General features: G+C 49.4%; 1 protein-coding gene across 3 annotated transcripts in view; it reads right to left on the reverse strand.

Moving 5' to 3' along the window:
* DNAH17 (dynein axonemal heavy chain 17) overlaps positions 1-13203 on the reverse strand; it is a 12633448-nt gene that overhangs the window by 11731910 nt on the left and 888335 nt on the right. The gene's annotated exons all lie outside the window — the stretch shown is intronic.

Genomic DNA, 13203 nt, shown 5'->3' on the forward strand with positions numbered 1-13203 from the left:
TCTGCTGACAGTATTGCGTAAATTCGAACTGGGGGATGACTTCATCGAGATGGTCGGTCTACTTTACAACAGCCCCGAAGTGCGAGTTCGCACGGGAAAATTGCTATCTGAGGCCATTAAAGTCAGACGAGGCACCAGGCAGGGGTGCCCGCTGTCCCCTTTACTTTTCTCGCTGGCAATCGAGCCCCTCGCAGAGATACTGCGAAGTAGAGGCGCAAATTGGGGTATCCCGTTAGCGGATGGCATGCACACAGTCTCGCTGTACGCAGACGACCTGCTCCTGTACGTTAGAGACCTAACTCACATACCACCGGAGCTGTCGGACATCTTCCGCACCTTCGAGGCTATGTCGGGCCTAAAGGTAAATTGGGCCAAATCAGGGGTGTATTCATTCGACCTTGACACCCCAGAACCTGTAATCAGGATCAGTGGCGAAGGATTACCATAGTACCCCACCACGTTAAAATATTTAGGAATATATATATATAGGACCTCCCCAGACATATTAGATGGCAACCTGACGCGAGCCATCACGTCCATACGATCGCAGGTCACCTTTTGGAAAACCCTCCCACTCAACGTGCCAAGCAGAGTGACGCTGGCGAAAATGATTGTGCTACCTAGACTGCTATACTACTATGCCAACATTCCGGTATACGTCCCAACCCGCACGTTCAGGGAGCTGGAAGCCATGGTCAGAGAACTGATATGGAACACTGGAAGGCCCAGAGTGGCGCTGAGAAAATTATATACGCCTGTCGACGACGGGGGTCTCGCAGTGCCGAATCTGGAGCTTTATTATCTGGCGGCACAGCTACAATGGGCAGCAGCGTGGCTCGATGGCAGAAATCTAGACGATACGGCCACCGACGCAGACACGATGTCCCCTCTACAGATCCACACGTTGTTCGACCCACTGACAAAAATGAAGAGACAGGTGCAACTACACGTAACAGTAGCCGCAAAATGCTATAGCAGGAGCCTTCGGCTTACGAAAGCGATTAAGCCATATGCCCCAGCACTCCCGCTCCTAGGCACCGCCAAGACCACAGGCGTGGTAACCTAAGCAACGATGGAGCACTGGACCCAATCGGGAGTGGATACCATGGCGGACCTGTACGCCGATGGCGCCCTGATACCTTTCGCGACCCTCGCTGACGATACGGGACTGCCGGCTGGACGGTTCCTACAGCATGCTTCCATAATCCGGGCATACACACAGTGGTGGGGAAACATTGCAGATGAACCACCCACACACCAACTAATACAATACCTACATGTCATGGGAAAGGGCACGCATGTGGTACATTGGTTAACGCAGGCACTGTTATCGCACACGCAACTCACTCTGCAGCCATTACGTGACAAGTGGGCGGTAGATAGGGGGAAAGAATGGACAGATAAGGAATGGGCGATGGTAATTGCGAGCCCCAGATGCATCCCACGAAACGCACGCTTTAAGCTGATACAATTTTACATATTGCACAGAGCGTACCTCTCGCTGGACATAATTAACCAGTACTTCCCAGGTGCCTCAACGAAATGCCCGAGATGCATGTTGACAGGGGCGGACCTGCTGCACATGTTGTGGCACTGTCCGAGAATCCAGACGTACTGGCAGACAGTGCTGCCATTACTTGAGCGTAGCACGGCCATGCCAATACCACACACTTGGGAGGCATGTCTACTAGGCCTCTACAAGAGAACTAAGCTTAACAAAGTCCCCTCCCGCTTCTGGGACCTAGGCCTGCTCACAGCCAAGAGGCTCCTCACTAAACATTGGAAGCACACAGAACCGCCACTGGCTGAACACTGGCGCGCCTCCCTGGACAACTGGGCGAGAGCGGAGAGCATAACCCTTCATAATGAAGAGACCGCAGGACTGCGGAAATTCCCCATCGCGACTCTATGGGACGAGACGCTGAGCTCCTTCCATCGAGAATGCCAAACACAGGGAATCCCCTTGAACACTAACCCCCCTGACACACACACGACATAACTGAAAGGGTAGACGCCGCGAGCAACGGCCCCAATGGCCCCATCGAAAACATACATGAATTTCCAACCTGGGACACCCCTTGACCGATTGGCAGCACTTATGCCTAGCCTGCGAGGAAGCATCCCTCAACCACACCATGGCCCTCCCACTGACCGGCATACTGCCCTCCCAGGAACGGACAAGCAGTCATGAACAACATGAGAGGGTACCTCCTAGTTCTCACCACCCTGATACGCTCTCACCATAACACACGATATACACCTCCTAGGTGACTACCCCCCCTCCATATCCCCCTCCAGTTTCCTCTTCCTTCCCCAACTGCATCCCGACTTACCCTTCTCCTTGATTCTCCCGCCTTTCCCACTACTCCTGCCAAGGTCACGAATTTCCCCCTCATTTCCTAGCCGCTCTGTTGACCGCACTGACAGACTATCTTGGGCTACACATGTCCATGAGGCGGCTGACACTACCGACCGCTCCCGCACGGAGACGGAAACGCACCGAATCACCAGAGCGGGGGAGATACACACTAACACATCTAACAGGGCGCTGATCGCCACTGACAACCAGGTATAGGACCAAGCTGCGGTGGCGGCGAGCTCTCCTGCTCGCCCTGACACATGAGAATGGCGCGTCAGTCCCATATCCTGGCCCAACAGCTGTCGAAGCAATGTCACACCACCTGCAACACTAACATCGAGGCATAAGATACCAGATAGTTCCCCCCCTAATAGCCGCGACCTAGTGGCGGACCCAGGGAGCAGGAACCGCAATACCTCACACGTTGCACAGATATTGGAACTACGCGAATACCATTACAGCCCGATTGCATGTGACATGAACCTGGTGATACACCAAATGTGATGTAACGCTGTATTTCATGAATAACCCCGTGGAGATACCATACACTGTTTTAATGTAAGATACTGAATTATGCACAGTTTGTGTTTTTGTGAAAACAATAAGGATATCTTTAAAAAAAAAAAAAAAAATGAACGTGAAACTGAGCCTGAGAACGAGTGAGACCAGAACAGAGCATGAGCCCTGCGCTCTGGAGGACCCAGCGTGAGAAAGCAAGCGGGCATCCCTGGTGGACCCTTGTCAGGACTGGGGAAAAACCTGAAGGCGATATGACATGCCGATGCCTGCAGCCAGGAGCGACAGACTTCCAGTCATACACCTACCGGCAGCTGCAATCACCTCCCAGCATACAAGGTGATCCAGCGAGCAGCATTATAGCGGTACATCTCCCCGAAGGCGTTTGTGGAGAGTGCACACCTCGGGTCTCAGCACTGCATGTTGTGGCTCGTGGAAATCGGACCCCCCTCCTGGAACTAAAGATCCCTAAACAACTTGTTGATCCCTGGAGATAATAGTGAAGGTACTTGAGGCCAGTGAGAGTGCACCAACATTTAGCCTTTGTGGGGCTCTGGAATGGGGTCGTACCCCGACTCCTGGCCGAATTTTCAGGGGTGTGAGGGGACACCGTACATGGGCTCACCAAATTAGCAATGCAGGGCCATTAATGCATAGAAATATACGGGTAGGGCCTGGTAGACTGCTGTAAAAGTCCCCAGTGGGGGAAAACTCACTTCTGACACCTCAGAGAAACTCCTACACAGGTACGTCCTGGAGGACTCACTCCCAGCAGTACCTACCTACCTAAGAAATATGAATTTGTCGCCAAGGTCATATTGGATTTGTGGTCCCGTGGCCATATGAAGGATAAGCCAACTAGAGGAACCTAGACCAACAAAATAGTACAATATACAGTGCTGAGTAACGGTGTACAAGACAATGTCCGGGACGGAGCAGGGAGAGCCCCTGCAGGGTATAGCTGAAATATTAGAAGCGTTAAAAGGATCCGGAATGGCAACCGTAATGAAAATGGATGCGATGGCCATGGATATGGATATTAACCACAGAGGAAGACCTGGCTATACGCTGGACTACGGTAAAGGAACTACAGGCAATGGTGGCAGACCTAAAATGTAGCACTACCCAGATGTAAGACTGCGAGGAGAATTCAAAGGGTCGTTCTAGACTGAACAATATGAAATTTCTAGGTTTCCCTGAACAAGCTGAGAATCTCTCAGCAGAACTGTTCCGAGAGGACTGGACACCCTCGCGATGCCTGCAATACGCCTTTCCAGAGTTTTCACGATAGAAACAGCACACAGAACCTTAGGTCCGGAACCACGACTGGGGCCACCACCAAGGGCAAAATAGCTTGGTTGCTTAATCATCAGCATAGGGATATTATCCTTCAGTATGTCCAGTTACACGGCCCTCCTTAGTACGAGGGTACAGCAATCCAGATATTTTCAGACAACACCAAGAGAGTGCAGGACCTACAAAAAAGTTTTCTCGCTGTAAAAACGGAGGATGCAGGAACAAAACATCAAATATAGACTGATTTTTCCAGCCCATCTACGTGTCCAATATGAGGGCAAGGCTCATTTCTTCGAGACTCTGCAAGTGGCTGCAGAATTGATGGACTCCCTGGGTCTCGGCAGAGGGGAGCTATTCAGAGAGTGACGTGAGCAGAAACACAGAGGCACTCTGCGCCCTGACAGTCAACAGGGGGGCACCCTCCCGACAACGGGAAACTTCTCAGGAACACAATCTGGGATGGATCCTAGTTTCAGATGATGGGACATTGAAGACGGAAAGACTTTCACTGAAGACACAAAAACCCTTCACCCCATTGAGCCCGCTGTCCGAATCCACTGATCAAGAGATGTCGATGAGCTGAGGACCCACCTGGAGCATCTGCTAGCCAGAGGATCCAGGTTTGCAGGTAACGCCAAGGGGTCACCGTGGATTCATGACAGAGAGATGGAGTATATAGGAGGTCAGACATTTAAGACAACTACAGGGAAGAAAAACAAAATTTAACATGCCAGGAAACTGCATATAGTTTGGGTCGGAAGAGTTCGGGGCCCAGGCTTCCATGATTGCTGAGCTCTAGCTATGGGCTTGCGACGAATGGGGCCCCGGGGCCTCGGTCAGGGTATACACCTAGCGGAATGCACAGTTTAGACTAGACTATAAGAAGGGAATTTGGGACAAGGTTTACGACTACCCTCTTGATGGATGGTTGAGCGGGAGGGGTATAGCGGCCACTGCTTGTGGTTGTGGGGGTGTGGGGGATTATTATCCAATGTTTGTTGTTTCAGGTTTGACTACTATGAGACTTAGTAACTGCTTTGTTATCGGGTAAGTATGCCAGTCTGCACACTGTTTCCTATTATATGTTTAAAGAGGGAGCTTTCATACAGAGGTACTAAGCAGTAGACGGCACGCACTGGTGCCATGGTTCACAGGAAGGAAGTCATAGGTACGCCATATGCCTGAGGTAAACTAGGGAACTTCATGTAAGTCTATAACGTAGATGTGAGGGACATGAAGAACCCAACACAACTTAACTTAGTTATTTCTTACTTTAGACGCTATGGGGTAGCAACAGCATTCCTCCAGGAGACACATCTATCAGAAGACTGCCTTAAATTCCTACAGAGATGATGGCCAGGCAAGATATATATTGTAAATAATTTTGTCCACCCTAAGCGTGGAAGGGTATACTCAGATGTGAGTCCCTTGCTCATTGCACCATCAGGATTCAAGCAAGCGGGGCCGAAGACGGCTGAAATGCCAGAAACCGGTCCCCGGAAGCTTGTTTCCTTCCCAGTGTAAGAATTGGCTTTTGTAGTCTGGTCTGCCCTGTTCCCATGATGCACTGGGCCAGGGACAGACTAATTTGCATACAGCCAGGTTCTGAAACTGGGATGGTGCAATGAGCTAAAAAACGGTGTTGGATCTAGCCCTGATCTCTTGACTGGGTGAGAGTACTCTGCTTAATTCAGAGACTCTGTCCATCACCACCCCTTGTTGTAAATAATTTTGTCCACCCTAAGCGTGGAAGGGTATACTCAGATGTGAGTCCCTTGCTCATTGCACCATCAGGATTCAAGCAAGCCGGGCCGAAGACGGCTGAAATGCCAGAAACCGGTCCCCGGAAGCTTGTTTCCTTCCCAGTGTAAGAATTGGCTTTTGTAGTCTGGTCTGCCCTGTTCCCATGATGCACTGGGCCAGGGACAGACTAATTTGCATACAGCCAGGTTCTGAAACTGGGATGGTGCAATGAGCTAAAAAACGGTGTTGGATCTAGCCCTGATCTCTTGACTGGGTGAGAGTACTCTGCTTAATTCAGAGACTCTGTCCATCACCACCCCTTGTTGTAAATAATTTTGTCCACCCTAAGCGTGGAAGGGTATACTCAGATGTGAGTCCCTTGCTCATTGCACCATCAGGATTCAAGCAAGCCGGGCCGAAGACGGCTGAAATGCCAGAAACCGGTCCCCGGAAGCTTGTTTCCTTCCCAGTGTAAGAATTGGCTTTTGTAGTCTGGTCTGCCCTGTTCCCATGATGCACTGGGCCAGGGACAGACTAATTTGCAAACAGCCAGGTTCTGAAACTGGGATGGTGCAATGAGCTAAAAAACGGTGTTGGATCTAGCCCTGATCTCTTGACTGGGTGAGAGTACTCTGCTTAATTCAGAGACTCTGTCCATCACCACCCCTTGTTGTAAATAATTTTGTCCACCCTAAGCGTGGAAGGGTATACTCAGATGTGAGTCCCTTGCTCATTGCACCATCAGGATTCAAGCAAGCCGGGCCGAAGACGGCTGAAATGCCAGAAACCGGTCCCCGGAAGCTTGTTTCCTTCCCAGTGTAAGAATTGGCTTTTGTAGTCTGGTCTGCCCTGTTCCCATGATGCACTGGGCCAGGGACAGACTAATTTGCATACAGCCAGGTTCTGAAACTGGGATGGTGCAATGAGCTAAAAAACGGTGTTGGATCTAGCCCTGATCTCTTGACTGGGTGAGAGTACTCTGCTTAATTCAGAGACTCTGTCCATCACCACCCCTTGTTGTAAATAATTTTGTCCACCCTAAGCGTGGAAGGGTATACTCAGATGTGAGTCCCTTGCTCATTGCACCATCAGGATTCAAGCAAGCCGGGCCGAAGACGGCTGAAATGCCAGAAACCGGTCCCCGGAAGCTTGTTTCCTTCCCAGTGTAAGAATTGGCTTTTGTAGTCTGGTCTGCCCTGTTCCCATGATGCACTGGGCCAGGGACAGACTAATTTGCATACAGCCAGGTTCTGAAACTGGGATGGTGCAATGAGCTAAAAAACGGTGTTGGATCTAGCCCTGATCTCTTGACTGGGTGAGAGTACTCTGCTTAATTCAGAGACTCTGTCCATCACCACCCCTTGTTGTAAATAATTTTGTCCACCCTAAGCGTGGAAGGGTATACTCAGATGTGAGTCCCTTGCTCATTGCACCATCAGGATTCAAGCAAGCCGGGCCGAAGACGGCTGAAATGCCAGAAACCGGTCCCCGGAAGCTTGTTTCCTTCCCAGTGTAAGAATTGGCTTTTGTAGTCTGGTCTGCCCTGTTCCCATGATGCACTGGGCCAGGGACAGACTAATTTGCATACAGCCAGGTTCTGAAACTGGGATGGTGCAATGAGCTAAAAAACGGTGTTGGATCTAGCCCTGATCTCTTGACTGGGTGAGAGTACTCTGCTTAATTCAGAGACTCTGTCCATCACCACCCCTTGTTGTAAATAATTTTGTCCACCCTAAGCGTGGAAGGGTATACTCAGATGTGAGTCCCTTGCTCATTGCACCATCAGGATTCAAGCAAGCCGGGCCGAAGACGGCTGAAATGCCAGAAACCGGTCCCCGGAAGCTTGTTTCCTTCCCAGTGTAAGAATTGGCTTTTGTAGTCTGGTCTGCCCTGTTCCCATGATGCACTGGGCCAGGGACAGACTAATTTGCATACAGCCAGGTTCTGAAACTGGGATGGTGCAATGAGCTAAAAAACGGTGTTGGATCTAGCCCTGATCTCTTGACTGGGTGAGAGTACTCTGCTTAATTCAGAGACTCTGTCCATCACCACCCCTTGTTGTAAATAATTTTGTCCACCCTAAGCGTGGAAGGGTATACTCAGATGTGAGTCCCTTGCTCATTGCACCATCAGGATTCAAGCAAGCCGGGCCGAAGACGGCTGAAATGCCAGAAACCGGTCCCCGGAAGCTTGTTTCCTTCCCAGTGTAAGAATTGGCTTTTGTAGTCTGGTCTGCCCTGTTCCCATGATGCACTGGGCCAGGGACAGACTAATTTGCATACAGCCAGGTTCTGAAACTGGGATGGTGCAATGAGCTAAAAAACGGTGTTGGATCTAGCCCTGATCTCTTGACTGGGTGAGAGTACTCTGCTTAATTCAGAGACTCTGTCCATCACCACCCCTTGTTGTAAATAATTTTGTCCACCCTAAGCGTGGAAGGGTATACTCAGATGTGAGTCCCTTGCTAATTGCACCATCAGGATTCAAGCAAGCCGGGCCGAAGACGGCTGAAATGCCAGAAACCGGTCCCCGGAAGCTTGTTTCCTTCCCAGTGTAAGAATTGGCTTTTGTAGTCTGGTCTGCCCTGTTCCCATGATGCACTGGGCCAGGGACAGACTAATTTGCATACAGCCAGGTTCTGAAACTGGGACGGTGCAATGAGCTAAAAAACGGTGTTGGATCTAGCCCTGATCTCTTGACTGGGTGAGAGTACTCTGCTTAATTCAGAGACTCTGTGCATCACCACCCCTTGTTGTAAATAATTTTGTCCACCCTAAGCGTGGAAGGGTATACTCAGATGTGAGTCCCTTGCTCATTGCACCATCAGGATTCAAGCAAGCCGGGCCGAAGACGGCTGAAATGCCAGAAACCGGTCCCCGGAAGCTTGTTTCCTTCCCAGTGTAAGAATTGGCTTTTGTAGTCTGGTCTGCCCTGTTCCCATGATGCACTGGGCCAGGGACAGACTAATTTGCATACAGCCAGGTTCTGAAACTGGGATGGTGCAATGAGCTAAAAAACGGTGTTGGATCTAGCCCTGATCTCTTGACTGGGTGAGAGTACTCTGCTTAATTCAGAGACTCTGTCCATCACCACCCCTTGTTGTAAATAATTTTGTCCACCCTAAGCGTGGAAGGGTATACTCAGATGTGAGTCCCTTGCTCATTGCACCATCAGGATTCAAGCAAGCCGGGCCGAAGACGGCTGAAATGCCAGAAACCGGTCCCCGCAAGCTTGTTTCCTTCCCAGTGTAAGAATTGGCTTTTGTAGTCTGGTCTGCCCTGTTCCCATGATGCACTGGGCCAGGGACAGACTAATTTGCATACAGCCAGGTTCTGAAACTGGGATGGTGCAATGAGCTAAAAAACGGTGTTGGATCTAGCCCTGATCTCTTGACTGGGTGAGAGTACTCTGCTTAATTCAGAGACTCTGTCCATCACCACCCCTTGTTGTAAATAATTTTGTCCACCCTAAGCGTGGAAGGGTATACTCAGATGTGAGTCCCTTGCTCATTGCACCATCAGGATTCAAGCAAGCCGGGCCGAAGACGGCTGAAATGCCAGAAACCGGTCCCCGGAAGCTTGTTTCCTTCCCAGTGTAAGAATTGGCTTTTGTAGTCTGGTCTGCCCTGTTCCCATGATGCACTGGGCCAGGGACCTAGCCCTGATCTCTTGACTGGGTGAGAGTACTCTGCTTAATTCAGAGACTCTGTCCATCACCACCCCTTGTTGTAAATAATTAGGCAAGATATTTGGCACATCATACTCCGGGTGTGCAAGTGAGACCTTGATATGGATCTCCTCTCAGGCCCTTAACCCCTTGTATGCTCATGACAAGCAGAGCTCGTCAGGGCATACAGTGCTCGGGTGCTCATGACAAGCTCAGCTAGTCATGAGCCCCACCCCAGCGCTCCCCCCCAAGGGTGCCCGATCTACTTAGTTTCTACGGGGAAGGCAGGGGAAGACCTTCCCCTGCCTCCCCCCACCCCTCCCGCCCGCTGACGTCATTGGAGGTTCCCTTTCTCCTCCGACGCGCAGGAAAGCCATTTGCTTCCTGCGTGTCGGAGGAGAAACAGGTAAGTTTGGGGGCCGGGGCGGGAGGATTTAAACTAAAGAGGCATCGGGGGAAAGGAAAGTGTTTTCCTTTCCCTCGATGCCTCTTTAGAGCATTCCAGCTGCACGATCGTGCGCGTTCGTGCAGCAGGTATGCCCACTAAACGCCAGGGATTTTTTTTTTACTTTGGGGGCAATATTTGGCACTTTGGAGAGCGGCCCCTTGGGCACGGGTCGCTCCCCTTTAGGGGGCATTAATTCCGGACAGTTTGCCTCCCGGGAGGGGGCAGAAAGAAATATTTCATTTTAAAACGCAGCAGAAAATAGAGCTTTGTTTTCGGGAGTGGCCCCTTGGGCAATGGCCACTCCCATGGGGGCCATTTTAGGTATGCCTATTTAGTCTTGGGGAGCGGCTCCTTGGGCAAGGGTCGTTCCCCTTTAGGGGGCATAATTTTTTACGTTGTCTGCCCCCCGGGGGGGGGGGGGGATCAGGATTTCAATATTTTTTTTAAAAAACGTAGCACTGGGGCACTTTCCTTTTGGGGGCCACTTTGAGTAGCCCTAATGTTTTTTGTTTTGGGGAGTGACCCCTTTGGACAAGGGTCGCTTCCCTTTAGGGGGCATTTTGTAAGCCTTTGGCTGCCCCCCCGAGGGGTCAACTTTTTAGAAATTAAATAGGTTGTGCTGGGGAGTGGCCCCTTCGGCAAGGGTCACTCCCCTTGGGGGCCATTTTAGGTAGCCCACAATGTTTTTTTTGTGTAGGGGAGAGACCACCTAAGACAAGGGTCGCTCCCCTCTTGGGGGCAAATTTATTTTACATTTTTGGATGTGTTGGGGAGTGGCCCCTAGGGCAAGGGTCACTGCCTGGAGGGCCTTTTTTGGAAGCCCAGATTTTTTGTTTTGGGGGCCATCCTTTTTGCTTCGTTTGCCCCCCTTGGGGGGGCAAATTAAAAGTTTTAATAATTTATTTGACACACTGTGCCAATTGTGTAACTGTAGTGGGGAGTGGCCCCTTGGGCAATGGTCACTACCCTTTTTTGGTACAAATATTTTGCCTTGCCATTTTAGTATGCCCATGATGTTAGGTTGTAGCTCACTGCAGCACCCCAGTTCAGACATGGCCATATGCAAATTAGTCAGACCCCATGCCTCATGGGAGCAGTCCATCCCGAACTGCCAAGCCATATGTTACCTGGCCCGGAAACAACCATTATGGGACCTGTTACTGGCTAATCAGCTGTTATCAGCCCGGTTCGCTTGAGTCCAGTGGCAAAGGGAGCAGGGGATCCACGTCTGCCAACTTAGGGCAATCAAAGCGCACAGGGTCAGTCTGATTTGCATATAGCCATGTCTGAACTGGGTTGGTGAAATGAGCTTAACAATGATGATGGATTAAATCAAGATCAGTTGACTGGGGGTGAGTGTTAGATTTGCTCATGCGCTCCGTCCATCATCCCCTTTGGCATCACCTTGAAGGGCAGTTCTGCTGTTTTTTTTGTAGGGCCACTAGGGCACCAGGGTTTATTTTTATGTTGGGCATGGGTCGTTCCCCTTTATGAAAGGATGATTGTGGCCTTTTCTGCCCTCTTTGAGTGGCAGAGTAGCAGTATGTGCTTAGTCCCATCTGTCCCCAAGGGGAGGCAGAAGCCAGTAGACACCAGAATTTTTTTAATTTTTGTATTGGTGGGGGTGGCCTCAAGGGCAAGGGTTGCTCCCCTATTGATGTTATACTGTTAGGCCCACCTACCCCTTAGCTTGGCAGATTGGACTGGTGCATTTTTTTATATGTGATTCTAATGTTTTTTTATTCTTTTTAAATCTAGTCTAAAGCTTTTGCTTCCTGTTTGCGGTTTCGACAGTGGTTGTTCTGCAGTTTTGTGTAGTTGCATTTTTTAGGTAAGAAAAACATTTTTGTTGTATGTACTCCAAATGAGTAATATTGCAATGTATACATTATTTTTTTGTAAGTGGTGTCATAGTGGCATTTAGTTTTTTTCTCTTTCTTTTTTAGTGGGATATTGTTGATCCATACTGTGTCTGTGCAGACTATGTGGTGGTGAGTTTAGCTGCTTCTGCAAGTGAGTGGTATTGTTTTGCAGTGTATAGGTATTTTTGATAAAGATGAATTTTGTTCATTGCTTATTTTACATAGTGATTGTTGTTGTTGACTTGTGTGTCAAATTACCTTTATTAGTAATCATTATGGCTAGCCATAGAATGACTGCTCAGCAGGTGGTAGGTATGCTTCTTGAATCTTCCTCTGAGCCAGATTATGACACTGACAGTGCGTCTGAGGGAGAGGAGGGAGGGGAAGATTCTGTCAGTGAGTTTTCTCTCCACATGGAATCATCGGATGATGAAGGCTCTCTCAGTGCAGATGAAGGGCCTGTTTTACAGGAGGATACTGCTGTGCCGATGGTGCAAGAGGCATCTGGATTGCAACCTGAGGCTGCTAGGCTTCCTACTGAACTCTGGGTTGATCCTAACATGGTGCAGCCGGTGTTGCCTGCCTTTAGCTGTGATGCAGGGTGTAGAGTGGATTGTGAACATTTTTTGCCCATACAGTATTTTCAGTTATTTATGGATGATGTATTTTTGGGTGAGATTGTTGAGCAGACTAATTTGTATGCTGAACAGTTTTTGAGGGACAACAGTGACAAACTTAGGCCCCACTCTAGAGCTACAAGGTGGACTCCCACAAATCTGGAAGAGCTGAAGAAGTTTTTGGGTTTGACTTTATTGATGGGTTTGGTAAGGAAGCCAAACCTGGCTTCATATTGGTTTTCCAGTCCCTTGATGGCAACAGCCATATTTCCAGCAGTTATGACTCGTGATTATTATTTACTTTTGCTACGCATGTTGCATTTTGTGGATAATTCTTTGGCATTGCCACGTAGTCACCCTGACTGTGACCGTCTTTTTAAGATTCGGCCTGTTCTTGATCACTTTGTTGATCGTTTTTCAGAGATTTACATTCCAGGGAAAGAAATATCTATTGATGAGTCTTTGGTTTTGTTCAAGGGTCGTTTGGTTTTTAGGCAGTACATCCCTAGCAAGTAGGCACACTATGGAATTAAACTGTATATGTTGTCTGAGAGTAAGACAGGATATGTTTTGAATTTTCGTGTGTACACTGATAGAGATTCCACTATTGACCCCCCTGGTTGTCCGTCCACTTTTGGAGTGTCAGAGAAAATTGTGTGGGATCTTGCTAGAAGACTGTTCAACAGAGGCCACCAT

This window comes from Lissotriton helveticus, chromosome 7 (genome assembly GCF_964261635.1).
Source record: "Lissotriton helveticus chromosome 7, aLisHel1.1, whole genome shotgun sequence".
Classification (NCBI taxonomy): Eukaryota; Metazoa; Chordata; class Amphibia; order Caudata; family Salamandridae; genus Lissotriton; species Lissotriton helveticus.